Genomic DNA, 14,662 nt, shown 5'->3' on the forward strand with positions numbered 1-14,662 from the left:
TATACGTTGCACCGAAACGTTGTATGTTTCCGAATTTATGACATGGTAGAAAAGTTAAAAAATAAAATAAGTAAATAACTAAATAAGTATAAATAAATAAATTACTTATTATGCTTTTAAAGAACCCGGAGGTTCATTGCCGTCCTCACGTAAGCCCGTCATCGGTCCCTATCCTGAGCAAGATAAATCCAGCCCGTAACATCATATCCCACTTCCCTCAAATCCATTTCAATATTATCCTCCTATCTACGTCTCGGCCTCCCCAAAGGTTCTTTTCCCTCAGGTCTTCCAGCTAACAATGTGCATGCATTTCTGGATTCACCCATAGGCCGGCTTGCTACATGCCCTGCCCAGCTCAAACGTCTGTATTTAATATTTCTAATTATGTTAGGTGAAGAATACAATGCTTGCACTTCTGTGTTCTGTATCTTTCTCCATTCTCTTGTAACTTCATACCTCTCAGCCCCAAATATTTTCCAAATAAATAAATTAAGTAAACAAATTAATTAAATAAGCAAATAAATTAAATATGTAAATGAATAAATAAAAGTCGTACAACGAAGAATGAAATTTATTAAAGAAATTTCTGATTTAGATTTTGTATAACTATTGTGTAACTATAATAATAATAATAATAATAATAATAATAATAATAATAAGTTCAATCATTTGACGAACCAGAGTTTACCAAGATCTACAATTCTATTTCATTACATTACATTAGATAATATGTAGGTCAATAAAATACTTCATTTTGAGTCTGTAACACTTTTAAAAGTTTCTATAGTGACTTTCAAATCTTATGCAATGAAAACAGTTATGTCTTAATAATGAGAAGATAACAGTTATGAGCATTAAAGCGAAGGTAAAGTTTTTAATTACGCTTCAGTTATGGCAGTTCCAGCGAAAGTAAATTTTTTAATTTCGTTTCAGGACCGCTCATTTAATGACGCACTTAACTCAAGCTTACTGTATGAAAAGAAGCAAAACATAAAGACTAACTAGCAGATCCACACAGATTGCATCTTTACAAAGATAAAACGTCCATCCAGTTTATTTTTCTGACAAGTCGGGATTCAACTGTTTTAAATTATTCCACTGTTAAATGAAAGCGAACAGATGAAGAACGAAAAGTTTCTCCTTGCTTTTGTATCTATAGCATATACATGCTAAATTAAATTATTAGTAAAAGGGCTGTAAAAAGTCTAACGGTAACTAGAGAACAAAGAGTACGCTACACAAATAGTGTGCGTTCAGAAAATTCTCCGTTGGGAGTCAATATTGGGAGCAAATCTTCCTGCAAGTTGAGTACTGTTTATTTTTCTACAGCGTGTGCGGTCTGATTTTACTGTATTCTCTTTGTAATTTTCTTCATTCGGATTTGATTTTAAATTCCCAGTAACGTCAAACGGAATCAAACTGTATAGGAAAAATAAAGGACGTTTTGTTGCAAATTTTTTTACTCTTGTCTTCAAAGTCGCCTAGAACCTCTTAGTAGTGTTCATGTGCATGTGTATGTGTGGGTTTGTGAGAGGGGGCGAAAGTTCTTCTGAATATAGACCGTTTAGGTAGGTCATCATGCAAATAATGCCCAGTAGACAGGGGCGAGATTTTTCTCCCTACAAATAATGCAGAGATAATGCTATTAGGGTTCCTCATTGATCAGACCTGCAGAACTGTAGCTCCTCAGAGCGACTGCCTTACTACCCCTTCTTACCCCAACCACTTTTTCTACCAGTGTGGTCATGGCGTTCTAGTTACGTTACGCTCGGCTGCATCAACATTCATTCTCGCGGCGGCAGGTATACAATACACTATCAAGAATTACAAAATAACATAACAAAATCCTTAGGAACATACCTTTAGAAAGTAAGAGAAAAATGAATGAGGGAAATAAATAAGTTAAAAGACATGTAAAATAAATTTTAAAATGTATGTGTTCATATAATGTAAGAAGGTCTACCTATGTATATATCGTCCTATTACTAGTAAAGCCGATTAAGTCCACTTTTTCTGTAAAATAAGTTAAGTACAGTCCCCGACTTGTCTTTCGTTCTCTATATTCTACTAAAATGAAATAAGTCCGAAATGTTGTATGCAGGCAACAAACCAATTACCTTATTTGAAGAATTTATTATGATTTTTCATGCATTAATAAAGTTTTAATTCCTGTATTTACAAAACTTGTATTACTGATCTTAACTGGTTTTACTAGTAGGCTCTAATAGGACGATAAATAAATTGTACGTTGATATGTGAGTGATAGCTATATGACCGGATGTCAATGCTTTCATTCAACATTGTAACGCACTCCAGCCAAATAAATATATAAATAAATAAAAATAAATAAATATATAATACGCATACTTCAGTTTAAAGAGAACTGGAACATGACAAAATCTAAACCCGTGAAGAAATAGGAAATGGTAATATGATTATTTTATTGTTGAAGACGAAAGAATTGCTTGTTTACTGTGTCCCATCCAATTTATTTCTACTCGTCATTTCAATATTAAACCACATTTCAACAAAGCCCATATTAAGAATTATGAAATGCAAAAACTTTCGGGTAAGTTCATTATTACGAACTGTATATTGATTATTTATTATATACTGTTAAATTAAGGACGTCACTCGTTGTGTTCATTTTGAACTGAAATTAATAGTGACTTTCAATGTTCATTACTTAAATGCTATAAATTTATGTTTCCGTAGGTGATGACAGGAGGAAAGTTTTCGAAAATCTAAAGCAGGTTAGGTGCAAAGATATCTCGAAGAAACTACAGACAGGAAATCTAGCATAATTTTAAACCTTGAAACGAGATAACGCATTATAGACACAATGAATTTATTACAATCCTTTTTGAAAATTACTGTGCCACCACTGATGGACCTTGGACTGACAGAGAATGTGAACAACTCTACGCGGAAGTCGATCATCCCCAACAGAAGTGGAGTGAGGCTGACGTCATATTTCCCCTACTTACGAGTTCTGCAGGCCTGTCATTGATCCAATACATATCATTTCATCGACGCCGTTAGTATTTGTATTTCAAAATCTTTGTTCAATAACGCATAGGCTATAGGTTCTGCTGTTTCACTCAGTTCACTATTCTACGAGCGGACCTCGAGTTCCAAGAAGACTGTCGACCCAACGTCCCACTTTCGAGCACAACTACGCTTTAACACAAATGTGCAAGATCTGTGGCCCCGATACCAACACGTCTGCTCAGCCAATATTACTGATGGCGACGCAACCTTCAACTGTCTTCCTAGCGGGCAATGCGAGCCATAGCAACCTGTGAATAAAGAATACAGCGGCCTAGGTTCAACGGACGAATCTTCCTTCGCATTCAGTTTTATGTGAGCAAGAAACCGCAGATGATTATACGTTCATGGAATAATTTGAAACGAGGCGACACTAATCCGGCTGGCATTTAATATTTCATCTTAGGTGGATTTCTTAGTGTGTACAGAAAAGCAGTGTATTTTCCGTTAAAACAATTCTCTATTCTAGATTTCGTGAATTTGAATGCGAAATATAAGCCTAATTAAAAAAAGTGACAGGGGATTTAAGGAAATACCAAAGATCGCATGAAACGTCTACAGCATACTCTAACTGAAATAATAAAATACAATAGGTATGCACTTTCTTTATCACTGCACTATAATGTATTTTACAGTATTTTTTATATTCCTGTATATATGTATCCTGTATGATATAACTGGATGGGGAGGCATTACAAAGACTGCTCTTCTTCCTCTAATTATGTTGCAAAAACGTATAATCAAAATTTGTTTGAAAAGGCGACTGGGTTATCCAACAAATTTGATGCATTCCGAATTGAATGTTTTTAGAATTGACCAAATTTATAAATACTCTTTAGTGAAATTCTATCATAAAAATAGAATGAAATTTGTAGCTCAGCCATATGATCATAATACAAGACGAAATGAAATTCTTAAATTAGTTGGACCTAAATGTTTCACATCTGCTGCTTTACTACACAGTCCACGTCTATATAATTCGATAATAAAATCCATCCAGAATTGACTACTTTAAGCAATGAAATTTTCAGATCCAGACTTCCCTGTATTTATATTATGTACCATGTATTGTGCAACAAGCTTATTTCTATCCTAAGTATATTTTTTCTATCTTATTTTGGTTACTATATTAACATGACCTGTACTAATTATACTAATAAAAATAATTTAATATTAATCCACCAATCTCAACATCGTCTCTTTTTTCACTCATTTATTACTAGCATTATTATTTACTAAATTTATTATCATCTTTATGTGACCTTTTTTCTTAAGTATTTTGTCTACAAAGTATGTATATCTATGTAACGGAACTGTCCCCGAACACGAGCTTTGCTCTTTCGGGGTATTTTAAAGTAACGTTTTTATGTATATGTTATTATTAAATAAATAAATAAAATAAATAAATAAAATATCAAAGACGTTTAAGTAAAATGTCTTAACCTTCATTTTTAAATGGGGCTTTTTTGTACTAATTAATATAAATAGTTAAAATTTAATTACAAAACGTGAATATATGTTTTTTGACAATTATGTTTACATTCCTTCATATAAAGTAAATAATAATGTGTTAAAATTTAATTATAGCTGTTTCTGAAAAAAATATTTTCTTTTGTGGGATAAGCCCTTTTACAGTAGAGCGTCTCGTTTAGGCAGAGTGAAAACGCAAACGAAGTGCAGGTAACGTATGGGGAAGGACGAGTCGTACGATAAACACGAGGGACAAGGTTTTAGTTACAACATTTATAGCGGAGCATTAATTGATTAATTACTGCAGACCTCGCATCTCGCAGTTATAGAAACCACTCACTATATCTCGTGTAGCCCGGATTTGTGCGAGGCGGACCTCGCATTTCGCACGTAGCATGCGTCGGTTCAGAAAACCAAGGCTTTATTTATAACGAAAAAATATTTTTAAAGCCTTTTCTTTAAATTATGTTATGGCAAACTACAAACTGCCTTGTATCTAGTCCAATTTATTTTATATTACTAAGCTCTAAAAGTATGAAAAATGTTTATATATTATGACATTTGTAACCAACAGGCTAATAATAATGTCAATCTTATGTTGATGATGATGATGATGATATAATAATAATAATAATAATAATAATAATAATAATAATAATAGTAGTAGTAGTAGCAGGCCCTAATAATCATAATCGTAAATAAGTCATAAGTATAGGGAACATTTTCAATTAATAGTCTACGTAATATTACCAGAGTTGAATTGGGTTTACTTCTAAGAAAAATAATTAATAGCGAATACAATTATTAAATTCTCGAGTTCCCTAAAACAGCAGCATTATAAACTGCAACAGCGCGGCATAATTTACAATTTGACAACCCTGTCTTACACCGCAGTCAACTTGGTTGATGCACCGAATTGCTATAAAGGAAATTCAATTTGTTGATTTCCCTGCAGATGGAAGCACTGAGCTGTGGTCTCCTGATTCACACTCTACAGGAAATCTTTTAAATTAATTTTAATCGAGTTTGCGAAGACTCCGTCGAGTCTTGGAAATTCAGTTGAAGAGAGTGAGGCAGGTCAGCTCGCGGTATATACGTTTTACGACGAGGGCGATGGTAACAAGTTAGAAAGACGAGGACAGAAGAAAACAAAATGATGAAGAAGAAACGTAACGGGTGGAGATCAGAACGTAAAAGGCAGGGTATAAAAAAGGTGAAAAGGGCTAGAGATCAAAAGGTAAAAGAGGGCGGAGGAAAAACATAAAAATGATGGAGATAAAATAGTTGAACTCAATGGTAGAAATGGTTGAAGTTTGAAAGATAAAAATGGGTGGAGACAAAGAGAAAAAATTGTGAAGTTAAAATATAAAAAGGGTGCAGGTAAAATGGTTGAGATCAGAAGGTAAAAAAATGATTGGTCAAAATTGAAGAAGATAGTTTAAATCAAACGGTAAAAGAGGCTGTAGATCGAAAGGTAAAAGATGTGGGAATTGAAAAGTAAAGGGAGTGGAAATAAAACAGATTAAAAAGGTTGAGATCAAAAAGGTAGAAATGAGTGGAGATAAAAAGGTACAAAGGGATTGAAATCAAAAAGATTAAAAATGGTGACAATCAAAAACGTAGGAAGGGGTGGAGATCAAAATGGTAGAAAAGTGGAAAGATCAAAAACGAAAAAAGAGTGAGATCAAAAAGTAAAGAGGTAAAAAGTAGAGATCAATGAGGTAAAAAGGATGGATATCTAAAAGGTTAAAAGGGATGAAGATCAAAAAGTAAAAAGGAGAAGAGATTAAAAAATAAAAATGGGTGGATATTAAAAAGAGATAAAGAGGTGGAGATTAAAAGTTTGAAAGGAGTAGAGATTGAAAAGGTAATAAGAGGTGGAGATTAAAAAGATAAAAAGGGGTGGAGTTCAAAAGGTTAAAGGGACGGATGGAGATCAAAAGCTTAAAAGGGATGGAGATAAAAAGGTAATCAGGGGTGGAGATGGAAACATAGAAAGGAATAGAGATTGAAAGGTAAAAGTGGTGATCGAAATATACAAAGTGGTGGAAATCGAAAAGTACCAAGTGGCAGAAATCAAAAAGTAAAAAGTGGTAGCAATCAAAAAGTAAAAAGTAATAGAAGTCAAAAAGTAAAAAGTGGTAGAAATCAAAAGATAAAAAGGGGGGAAAAACATGCAAAGGGAAGGGCATTGAGAAGTAGAACAAAAGAGAGAGATAAAATTGGAAAAGTGTGAAGATAAAAAGTTGAAAGAGTAAGGATTATAAAGGACCTATAAGACTGAAGTAAGAAGGTGATAAAAAAATTGGAAGATGTTGGTAAAAGGGTGAAACATAAAGGTACAATATTAAATGAAAACCAGATAAACAAATGAGTACATTTTGAGAAGACAATGTAAAGTTTAAGAAGTTTACGAACTGAAGGCCGTTATGAAGCAAGACGATGAAGTAATTACACAGTTAAGAGTGAAAGGGAAATAATTACTCTAAGAAAACCGTCACGTTGTCTTAAATTGTTACATGATGTAAAATGATAGAATCAGTGCCCATAATAGTATTGTAATTAATATCAGCAATAGTAGCAGAAAAATGTGACGCTAGCTGTTATTGTTGCTATTGCGGACATTTTACTTTTATTCACCTTCAAAGACATTATGAACGAATTTACGACTACAACTGAGTATAGAATTCGTACAAATTGCCAAAAGTGTCCATTTTTCTTCCACTTATTCACTCAAATTAAAACATATACAGTGGCAGAAAACTAATTTAAAATATGTTACTATGACAACGCATATAAGGTTGTTCACAGCAGTAGTGCCAATTGATGTCTGCACAAGCTGGACAGTTTGAAAGCACTCGATTTTTCCCTCTCTTGTTGCCAGGAGACATTTGAAAAGCAATTAAATCTCTCTATAGGGGGTCCTCATTGGCTTCTCGACCTGAATTCTTGCTGCTTTTTAGTGACCGTTTATCACGTTAAATAAACTCAAAATGGACCTGTCAATAGATTTAAAAATCAGGCAGAAAATTGGGAATTCCACTTCGTTGACTTCGGTTGGCATTATCTGCAACAAAGACTACTTGTATACTAGTCCAGTTCTTGCTCCGTAATTAAGAGATTCGGGGATCAATGAACTATGGCCATCGTGAGAAGTAATAATTTCATAATAATTAATGCTCGGTGTATGTAACAATCTGCTTCAAGTGATAGTGTACCATGTTGTAGTTTATCACAGGGATATTACTTACTTCAAGTCAGTACAAAAATTGAACACCAATTCCTCTCTCTACACTCTACAGGAATGACCATACGCAATAATATTCATACTTTCATAGAATGATAATCAACGAGCGCAAAAAACCACATGAAGATTAACTTTAAGTACTGGGTGAACAATATAGAGCAGAACAGAAGCTTCGTGCGGCCTTGAGTTCCTCACCCCCGCGCGCATAGCCTGCCGGCCAGTCGCGAAACCTGTTCTGCTCTATACTGTTCGCCCAGTTTTACTTTGGTACGTACCTCAGTTAGCAGCTATAGGTAGCATATACTTGAGTATTAACGTATCTAATATCCAGAATCTCCATGGCCAACATTAATTAAATCTTTCTTAATTAAATGTAGGCTATTTCGTTACAAATCGGGAGGACTCGCATTTAATTCCCGGTAATTATGTCTCGTTACCAGAACATAGTACGAAATCGAAATATAAAAATTCGAAATTTATCCTTTGAAAAGGTGGAAAAATTCCGACATCTTGGAGCAACAATAACAAAATATAAATGGCACTCGAGCGGTAATTAAACGCAGAATAAATATGGGAAATGCCTGCTATTATTCGGTTGAGAAGCTTTAAAAAAACTGAAAGTTAGAATTTATAAAACAGTTATATTACCGGTATGGTTATGAAACTCGACTCTCACTTTGAGAAAGGAACACAGAATAACAAAGTACTTAGGAAAATATTTGGTGCTAAGAGAGATGAAGTTACAGGAGAATGGAGAACGTTACCCAACACAGAACTGCTTGCATTGTATTCTTCACCTGACATAATTAGGAACATTAAATTCAGACTTTGAGAAGAGCAGGCCATGTAGCACGTATGGGCGAATTCAGCAATACAAATAGAGTGTTAGTTGGAAGGCCTGAGGGAAGAAGACCTTTTGGGAGGCTGAAACGTAGATGGGAGGATAATATTAAAATTGATATGCGGGAGATGGGATATGGTGATATGGATTGGATTAATCTTGCTCAGGATAGGAACCGATGGTGGGCTTATGTGAGGGCGGCAAAGAACCTCCGAGTTCTCTAAATATCATTTGAAAGTAAGTAAATAGATTTCACATATCCCTTTACATAGGCTACGAGTCGAACGTTGTGAAAGATGCTTTGAGATGGCTTTGAGTGTTGTTGCTATAGCATTGTGTACATTAGTGGACGGTCTACCAGATATCTTCATAATATCTCTAACATGATCAAGTTCTCTTAATTTCTCTATTTTCTACTTACAGTTGACTGAAAAATAGATGGCTTTCTATCTTTTGATTAGAAATGCCTTCATTTAATTTAATTGCAATTAAGTGTTATTTCATCTCTATTTGAGGTTCTTAACTTATCGTGTAATTGAAGTTGTTGTTTGCGGTTTTGCACTAATTTATACAAATGAATGCATAATTAATGGGAGGGGTTGCAGCCGGGCAGTACATCTTTTGTGTAGTGTTATGACGTTGCACTACAGTCGAAACTAGCGAGTAAAATTACATTGTTGAGAACCATTTTGCTATAAATATATTTTACGCCATAACATAGCAACCTACACAATTCCGTAGCAACGACATACAAGGCCCTCTTAAAACGTCCGTCTCGTATCCTGGTTAAAGACGTTTCACTTAAAAAAAATAACAAAAACAAACTCGAAAATTGTTTGGAGAAGGGATAGATTAATAATTCCTAAAAATGTTAAAGTTGTTTTATGTATGTACGAGTATTTTACTTAATAGTATAATGGGACCTTGAAAACAAACTTGAAATCCGGGTGAATGACACAGGAAGTTCGTGGTGAACAAAGACTATATCCGACCACTTTTTCCCTGAAGCAATTACGCCATATTTCCGTATGACTAGAGCCCGGATGTTAGACGAAATGTCTTTTTTAAACTCAGTGTATGTATAAAAGACCTATTAGAGATAAACACGTTTCTACACATTTGGGGACGATAGGCCCAATTTTTATTTTGCCTTTTTTGCCTATTTTAGCTCCCGTTGCCTATTTTAAGGTTAAATGCTTTTTTTTTAGCCGTTTTACGTCGTTATTATACATTTTCTCTATTTTTAATGCATTTAAAATAAACCGCACATAAATTATTAAAAAAAAAAAAAAGAACGGTTGTACAAATTAAAAACATATATTCACCTCACACAAATATTTGCTGAGAACCTTATTCTCCAGCAATACATATGTTTCCAAGAAGTCGTAAACCTTTCTCCCCTACCGATTCCACCTTTTATGTCACTTAACAAAGATGTTTGAATAGTATAACCCTCAGTGTTCAGGTCACTTCGGGGTTTACCAGCGAAAGAAAGGGGATGAGAGAAGTAATAAAAGCACGTCTCCAGGTCCCGTTACTATTGTCGCTTGCACGCACAAGTCACGCGTACTTTGAAGTCTGTAATCCCTTCTCACACCCCTCTTTTTGAGACAATACACAGTCTGTTTTTCCCGATCTCTGAAAGAAAGTAGAGACAGCCCTTCTGAAATAAGTCGTTTTAAGGTTGCTCCAATCACTTCAGTAGAAGTAGAAAGATCTTTTTCCATCATGAAAAACGTTCTCTCTGACAGGCGGCTCGCTGTGACAGTTGACAATTTAAAAAATCATCTTGTTCTGACATGTAACCAAGGAAAGTGAGTACCATATGGGATAGTTTATTAAGTATTTATTTATTTCTTGTCTGTTTCATGAATAATAAATGCCTATTTTTACTATTTTAATGCCTATTTGCCTGCCCATTTCAACCAAAATAAATGCCTAAACATCCGGGCTCTAGTTATGACTTATCACTATCTCATAAAGTATCCGACACTTAATAAGCAACGGAACTGTCATATTATATGTCCAGAAACATAAGCTGAAAGCAGTTTGAGTGAATAAGGCATTTCTACTATTTGTATCAGACTATGCTTATGGTTTGTAAATATAAAATTGGTTGGAAAAACAAGTGTCATTTTTTTCACATCTGAAGTGTATTTAACCTCTTAAGCCACTGTTACACTTTGCAGTTGAATAAACTGTGCCACGAAAGTGTGTGCATGAATAGAGTGGGTTTCTACGGTGGGACGCAGGAAACATTTTCGTCACCGCAACCATTTAGACGAACAAAGTTGTAAAGTTCACTTTGAAACAAGCATCTCTGGACCCAAGTAACATGCATCCCTTAACATTTCTGGAGAAGATTTTAATATGAACATGTATCTGCAAAATAAAGTAACACTGCAGTTTATATGACACAGACTTTCTCATTATACCACTTCATCAAATAAACAATAAAACATTTTCTTCTAGAAATTAACCATAAGAAAGTTTTGTGTAGAGTCATAACAATTTTCTCTTTTTATAAAATAGAAAAATGCATTCTGAAATTTCCGTAAATAATTATTAAATTACACACAGAAAAATTGTACTTATAAAAAAAATAAAGAATTGCTGAATTAAATTCAAGTGCCGAGTATGCACTGTTCCAGTAGGTTCTACACCTCCCTCTGCTGCTTTCACAACATTTACACTTGGAATTGGTTTGTTCTCACTTTTGTTATTAAATTATTGTCACTGATTCATCTTCAACTTTATTCTCCTTTCAATCAAAAACTTATCCACACCGAAGTTAGATTAACATAACACAAATAACACGCGTGAAACTAAAAATCAACCCTAGTGTGGTTAAGTCAGATATTTTAGTTATACTAATTTCGATTTCTTTCTTCAGGATGTCCATTGGGGGTTCGCTGAATTCATTCTAGGTGGCAAAAATAGTTCATTCTAAATTCTCCAAGTACTTTTTTTTTAACAAACACGGACTTTCTTTTCCAAATTATGTTAATCTAAAAATTATATAATTTCATTCATATAGTTTTTTTAGCACTGTGAGCCTATGTTGCATTCCACCGTTAGAGTAGAGATTGCAACTTTTGGCTGATGTCGCCTGAAACTTATACTTAACTCTGATTTCAATTGCCAGCAGTCTTCACTAGCTCGTTAATACAAATATTGCAGAAAAGAGAAATTTTGTTTATAATCTATTTTGTAGCATTTAATCTTGAAGTGTGTTTCTTTGTGTAAGCGAGGAGAATATGTATTTTAAATATGCTTTTTCACATGCATTGATATGGAACAAGAACATTTCAAATGCAGTAATAATGATGTTTCATAGACGGAACTGTTGCTGAACATGAGCTTTGTTCTTTTGGGATACTTACATGTAACGTTTTTTTATTATTATTATTATTATTATTATTATTATTATACTTATTTAATTAATATTAATATTCTTCCTATAAGAAACATTCATTTTTGTATATATTAAAAAATCCAATAAATACGGTAGAATATTTGCAAATTCATTTCATTGACAGTCGTGAAACGTCTTCAAAAATAATTCCTCGATCAGCTGGATTTACATTTGAAGAATGCATAGGACAACGATAGCAAAACGTCTGCTTATAAAATGTTTGAACATGTTAATAATTGTTTGGCTGGTAAATTAAAGTGCCTACTTCTTCATCCTGACATAGAATACCAGCAACGTGTCACTCGCTATGGCGGGCCATAATTAATGAGTGAAATTTAATTAATTAATGTGTAATGTTTTAGCATCAAACTCATTACCACGGCAACGAAAGAAAAAAAACGAGATAAAACAGCAAAAAAGTAAACATTGCATTACGATTACTCTACAAATCAGTGCTGTGTTTTCCGATCAATCATGGTAAACGACATTTTCGTCCAAAATATGTTCTATTTCTTTCCGTAACCAGCGAATAAAAGTTATTTTTTCAGAAGTGCTCTATTTTATAGTACTTATTACCAAACTTTCCAGTGCCGTAGCTGCGTGCTCTAAAGGTTTTGGACTACCGTTGTCATGGAATGAACGCTGCTTCCAATCTTCACCGAAAGAGAAATTTTCTCACAGAGTTTCGGCCAGTGTGTGGAATTGGTACCCACCCAGCATCGTGATCAATTTGGGGATCTACAGTAGCCTACGTGAAGAAATTCCTATTTCGCAAGCCAGCTATGACGGCCAGAGACATCATCGTGCTAACGAGAATTAACTCCGTTCTAGGTGCATGATTATTCACCTCTACTGAGGCATATAGACATGAGGCCAGCAATCGATTGGTAGGCCTGCTTTCGCGCTACGATTTACTGCAAAATTAAATTGATTCAAGCTAAGAACCCTTGGTTTGATTCTAGTCTCCGATAATCTTGGAATAGCGATAAATGCGGAGTGTGAAGAGTGTCATTCATCAAGTTCTCTGTCAAGATACACACAGCAATCACGTGATGACGATATAAAGTACAGTTTACACATACCCTACAATCAATTTTCACGAATGGTTTCCACATGTAATTGAAGTAGAGTAATTCTACTTCGTATTATGAAGACCTCTAGTCACAAATATATTTCGTTCCTGACAGCACTCGATCTTCAAATCAATCTCTGTCAAGATAGGCCTATCAATTGTCTCGCAATGTCGTACAATCTGTTCCATTAATGTCGTCATATTTTGAACTTTGTTTAAAGCCAATAGTTCATCTCCCTCCCACTGGTTATGTTAGTGCTGTTGCACCTCTGAAATGGTGGCATACAACGCAAACAAGTTCTAATTGTGTACACACTAATCTAGCATGAATACTACTGAAAACCGGAATACAAAATACAGGCAGTCAAACTGCACGTGCACAGTATCGAGAATAGAAGCAGTTTTCGTCTCAGTAAAACTAAGAAATGAGACGGTATTAATGTTTACAGCTTACATATTATTATTATTATTATTATTATTATTATTATTATTATTATTATTATTATTATTATTATTTAACTTTTTAAATTACTTATGAGTTTGGCATAATTCAACAAGTTTCTTGTTAAGTTCACAGTAGTGGGGATGAGATTTTATGAACACGTACGTATATACAAAACCTAAGTTATTGACATGAGAACATTGAATACGTGTATATGGGACAAATTGTCGAAAATAATACAGGGTGAAACAAAGAGGTATGTCAAAACTTTAGAGAATTATTCCTCACACGTAAAGGGTAAGGATGAAAATATGTCATACGAAGGAAGGTTCGGGAACTTGATTTCTTGTTGGAGCTCTATTCTACAACTCTACTTACATTGTATGATGCGCAAGCTAGTTAGTGTGGAATGCCATCATAGCTATCGTGTAACAACCACTCCATATCACAACAGTTGATTACATTTGAAGAGTACAGGGGAAAACAATCAAAGTGACAATTCTCTTAAGGATGATTTTATCATCTAATTCAGTATATTATTGTAAAAGTATGTGTTTTTCTTATCGAAACTGGTAAAAGACAATTACCACGGATACAGTAACCTTTCATACTTTTTCATTAGAAACAGCAATAAATTTTGCAGGAATATACTGAAGATGACATCACCCTTAACAGAATTGTTAGTTTGATTGTCTTCCCCCTATACCAGCGTTGTCAGACAAAGACTAAACGGAGCGGAGCGCTCCAATATGACTCGTTGCGTGCTCCGGTGATTCCACAGACATAAGCAAGTTCACGCTCCGACTGCACTCTCTAGCTCCACAACCGGTTTTGGAGCTTACAACTCTGACACTACTGCCCCATACTTTTGATATAGTCACACTTATCTCTGGTTAGAATGTAATTACAAATTGAAGTGGAATGAGGTCGGAGATAATAAGCCGTACGTTCTGTTTCTGGGCGTTTCCCACAGTTGTGGTGTTCAGTGTTCTGGTATAGGTTGTAACGTACGCGAAAGCTCTGATGACAATCCACACAAAAACGAAATAACTTGCACATCACACAATGCAAGCAGAGTTTAGAAAAAAGAGCTCTAACAAGGGAATAAAGCGTTTCTGGACCCATGT

General features: G+C 34.5%; 1 protein-coding gene across 7 annotated transcripts in view; it reads right to left on the minus strand.

The window, feature by feature from the left end:
- LpR1 (Lipophorin receptor 1) overlaps positions 1-14,662 on the minus strand; it is a 263,945-nt gene that overhangs the window by 180,992 nt on the left and 68,291 nt on the right. The window lies entirely within an intron of this gene.

This window comes from Periplaneta americana, chromosome 17 (genome assembly GCF_040183065.1).
Source record: "Periplaneta americana isolate PAMFEO1 chromosome 17, P.americana_PAMFEO1_priV1, whole genome shotgun sequence".
Classification (NCBI taxonomy): domain Eukaryota; kingdom Metazoa; phylum Arthropoda; class Insecta; order Blattodea; family Blattidae; genus Periplaneta; species Periplaneta americana.